This window comes from Artibeus jamaicensis, unplaced genomic scaffold, assembly GCF_021234435.1.
Source record: "Artibeus jamaicensis isolate MK-2021 breed Jamaican fruit bat unplaced genomic scaffold, CSHL_Jam_final contig_415, whole genome shotgun sequence".
NCBI classification, from domain to species: Eukaryota; Metazoa; Chordata; class Mammalia; order Chiroptera; family Phyllostomidae; genus Artibeus; species Artibeus jamaicensis.
This window is the reverse complement of record NW_026521823.1, coordinates 18,439,527-18,444,196: the sequence shown is the minus strand read 5'-3', so window position 1 is coordinate 18,444,196 and position 4,670 is coordinate 18,439,527. Positions and strand designations below refer to the sequence as shown.

At 44.6% G+C, this 4,670-nt stretch overlaps 1 non-coding gene across 1 annotated transcript; it reads left to right on the top strand.

Annotated features, from left to right (window-relative positions):
• The first annotated feature begins 1,394 nt into the window (after positions 1 to 1,394).
• Positions 1,395 to 1,561, top strand: LOC119055123 (U1 spliceosomal RNA). The gene has a single exon (XR_005083631.2). It is a non-coding gene; the product is annotated as a U1 spliceosomal RNA (small nuclear RNA).
• Positions 1,562 to 4,670: the final 3,109 nt, after the last annotated feature.

Genomic DNA, 4,670 nt, shown 5'->3' with positions numbered 1-4,670 from the left:
AGTACCTAATAAATGTGGATCTATATCCTGGCTGTACAACTAGCCATCCTGATTATCTCAGTAATGTTGCACAACAAAGGTCTTAGTCAGCTTGGGCTGCTATAAGAAAATTCTCCCAGTTCTGGAGGCTGGAAAGTCCAAGATCAAGGTGCCAGTTGCAAGGTGCCAGGAACGCTGCGGTTCCTGGTGAAGGCCCTTTTCCTGGTTTAGGGACGGATGCCTTCTTACTGTATCCTCTTATGCCAGAGGGAGGGGGGCAGTGTGTGAGGCCATTTCTCAGTTATCTCTTCTTAGAAGGCCACTAACTCCATACACAAGGGCTTCACCCTCATGACCTAATTACCTCCCAAAGCCCCCACTACCAAATACCAGCCTATTGGGGATCAGATTTCAGCAAGTAAATTTGAGGGAGGGCACAAATATTTAGTCCATAAATACAAAGTAGCCCCGAACCGAGAGGCACAAAACAACAATTGATTCCCTTGCTCTCAGATCTGCAAGTCAGTGGCTCAGGTAGTTTGCAGGCTGCAGGTTCCAGGTTAAACTCAGGCTCCCACTATGTATGCCGATGCTCTCAGGATTAACAGCTGCCTAGGGCCTGAGTCTTGCCATGCGTATTTTATTTCACGGCCCTGGCTAAAAGGCAGCATCCATCAGGAGCACGTTTTCTCATGGCAGATGCCCAGAATGCAAGAGGCAACCTTAACCCATGAAGCACATTTAGGACTTCTGCTCACTTCGTACCTGTTAACATTCCATGGGCCCAGCAAATTGTATGGCCCAGTACAATACTAAAAATGCAGGCAAGTCTACTTTACACAGAGTGGGGAGGGGAGAGGGTATTGGCTGAATGATAATGTAAACACCTTCTCTGTACTTGAATACATAGCTTATTCTTAGTCCCAGTGTTCTCATGTCTTGTATAGAGTGATAATAGTAGCAGCTACCTTTAGGGTTAAGAAAAAAAAATACGGTCTATAAAGAAAATGGCACAGTTTCTAGAACATAAAGAACATTCAACAAATGTTATCTCATTATTAATTTCCTTGCACACATGTAGCAAGTGAGAAAATGGAAAAAGCAAGATGATAAGGACTAGAGAAGAAATGAAGGTTGACATGAAAGGCAGTACGATTAAATTATACATTTATAAAGAGGTGCAGGAGGGGGGATAGTTTGAATTTGTGTAAGTGGTCACCTTAGAATGACGGTCCGTCACCCACGTTATTATTAGTCACTGGACATTTGCTTCTACTCCTATACTATGCGTGAGAACTGAATGCCTTCATGTCTACAGAAAAGGAGGGGCATAGTGCAGCCCAAACCCAACATTTTGCTTGTCAGGCAGTTTGGCAAACACGATGAAACTATATACTTGAAGATACATAATGAGGATACTTACCTGGCAGAAGATATACCACGATCACGAAGGTGGCTTTCCGAGGGTGAGCATGTGCGGACCCTTGTGACTTCCCCATGTGCGGACCCCTGCGATTTCCCCAAACGTGGGAAACTCTGCTGTGCATTTGTGGTAGTGGGGGGCTGCATTTTCACTCTTCACCACACCAGGTAAAAAAGAAGAAAACTAGGTAACAAGGGAAAACGTTAGAGTTAAAACAAAAATATAAGCCATAATGAATATGTTTAAGTGAGCAGTAATTCCTAGAAAGGATCCGTAAGTTTGCAGAAATCCTACATTTTGAATGCTTTTTTACTGAAATGTTTTGGCTATTTCAGTAAATTGTATTGGGTTATGAAATTCAAAGGAAGACCAGAGACTCACTTTAAGATTACAACCAGAGTTACAGGGCTGCGGCAGAACGGCTCCGGTACTCCCAGCGCTGAGGTGATCACCCTGCAGTTGATGGGGTTGGTCCCCACACAGCCTCATTATGGAGCCACCCAAGTACATTGGGTTTCCTCACTTCAGCTGATGTGATTGCCACACGTAGACATGGTCTTGGTCTTGACATTTAATCTCCCAATTCTCCAGTAGTACTTCCTTCCATCCGATAAAACTGAGTTTAAAAGCTAAGAATGCCCTAGTTCTATTGAGCTAGAAAGTTGTCTCTTTGAGTGGCATTGAACTTCTCACCTTTGATTTTCATAATGGGAAGGTGTTGTATTTGCTTATCTCTGATCTGAGACCAGCTCCTTCCGAGAGTACTGCACATTTCCACGAGCAGCCTGCGCAGACAGCCCACCTAGCGGGTGAGAAGAGGATTCACCAGGGAGCCCCGTTTTCTTTCTGTGATTGAGCTCAGTCCATATTCCCATCAGTAGGTGACAGATCTGCCCCCCCGTAGAAGTGGGTTTCGAGTGTACACCTGTTGGGGTGCTCATTCCTCTCTCCAATGGATCCCTACTCAGCTGCCTGGTGTTACGCTTGCACTCCTTAAAGACCCAGAGGGCAGGGATTACTGTAACCGGGTGTCAGCTTTCTCCCTGTATTTGGGTGTCTGCTCTCTCCCAGTCAGGGATGTTGCTTGGACACTCCGATTTCTTGCTCTGGTCATCCTGCCCTGATAGCATAAAAATCACCATGTTCTCGTCCTTCTTCCTCTTTACAGCCTGGACCACAACTGGCTTTTAGCATCTATTTCTTGCATGTTTTTCTCTGGACCTCGTATTAGCGCCATCTTATACTGCAGGGAGAAAGTGTCTGCATGCACTCAGTTCCAAGTGGAAAGAAAACAAAGAGCAAGAAAGGACTGAAGAATCATCTTCCAGTTGTTCCTTGCAGCTGTTTTTCAATTGTTTCCTTGCTTTTGTTTATTCATTCATTTAACCAGTATTTATTGAGTACCTCCTATGTGAAAGTCATGGCAAAGGGCACTGTAGATACGAAGATGAGTAGGACCCTTTCTCTGTTCTCAAGGAGCACACAAATGAATAAAGGCTAACATGCAAGTTGTTTCAATTCAGTGCACACTTGCCATCATGGAGGCAAACACACACCTAGTTTGGGGGGATCAGAAAAGTTGTTTTCTGGAACCAGTGATTTCTAAATAAGTCCTGAAGCCCATATTGGCCAGATACATGGAGGTTTGGTTTGAAAAAGAGTCCAGGCAAAGGAAACAGCAGATGCAAAAGCCCAGATGCTGTTTTTTTTTCCAAAATTATAAGAGAAAGTTTATTTAGAAAGTTACAAAGGTAGCAGAAGTGAACCAGCTGGGCTGCGTAGGCTCAGGAAACAAGTTACAGAAGCAAAAGAAGGGCCCTTGGAGCTTAGGAGGGGGAAAAGCAAAGGTAACATGCCTGGGGGAAAGGAAAGAGAGGACGGAAAGGCGTGGGCTGCTCCCCAGACGGAGAGCACCGAAGTGTTTTCATTTCCATGATGCATTGTATATTTTTGTGGTCTGTCACGGCTCCTTCCTGAAAAAGGTTGAAGAGAAATGGAGAAGGCACAAGTGTGACGAACAGCTACTATGCTCAGGACACATCAACTTGTGATGTTAGGAGGGAGAGTGGCAAACCCAAAAGCTTGTTGGACTCTTCCTCCTTTTTCTTCCATTCTATCGTTGTTTCAAGACTTGCTGCCTTCACAGAGAGAGAGAGAGAGAGAGAGAGAGAGAGAGAGAAGCTCCTCCTACCATTATTCAAGCAGATCCACCTTTTAACCAGAATGGAAGATAATTCTGAGTGCGCCTTTTGGTACTTAATTTTTCTTATTTTGAAAACTATAATGCTGGCACATAGTTTTGGCAAATTGTATGTAAAAATCATTGCATCTGCTACTAACATTTGCAACCTAGAATCATTCCTTGTGACTGACATCCTTGGAGTTTCTGGCATTGAGCCTTCCTTCCGCACGCCTCAGAAGGAAGAGTCCTCCCACTCCTCTGCTGGGTCATGGCGACCCCCGCAGCTCCCACCTCCACATCTCCTCCATAACCCCTGCTGTTCCCAGGTGCAGCTGGAAACACCCAGAATTCCTACAAGGCTTTGTAACTTGTCCCCCAGAACTGAGAAGGGATACCAGTCCTATGTCAACCATGTCACGGAGCATGTCATGGGGAAAAGGGACATTTGTAGACTTTCCTGAATTCCTATGCTCCACTGGCTGTACCATTTAAAAATATTTTATTTATTTATTTTTAAAGAGAGAGGGAGGGAGGGAGAAAGAGAGGGAAAGAAACTTCAATGTGTGGTTGCTTCTTGTGCACCCCCTCCTGGGGACCTGGCCTGCAACCCAGGCATGTGCCCTGACTGGGAATAGAACCAGCGACACTTTGGTTTGCAGGCGGGCACTCAATCCACTGAACTACACCAGCCAGGGCAGTACTGTTTCTTTGAGGCAATGCATTCTAATTTGTAAACAAATTTTTGAAAGTCGGCTCTGCTCTCAAGTTCAATCAGTTTAACCTTCCTCACGAGTTAGATACAGAGAATAACTATACTGATAATGTCTGACAACTATTGAGGGACCACTACACGCACGGTATTATTCTGAGTTTTGTGGGTGTTAAATCATTTAATCCTTACATAAACTGTATGAGTGTATGTACTATTATTATAATCACTCCCACGTTAGGAGTGAGGAAACTGACACGGAGAGGTCTGATAACTTTCCTGAGGTAAATGGCTGGGCTGGGATTTGAACCCAGGCAATCTGGATCAGAATCTATGCTCTTAAGCACCACACTGAATCTCCTCTCCAGAAAATCCAT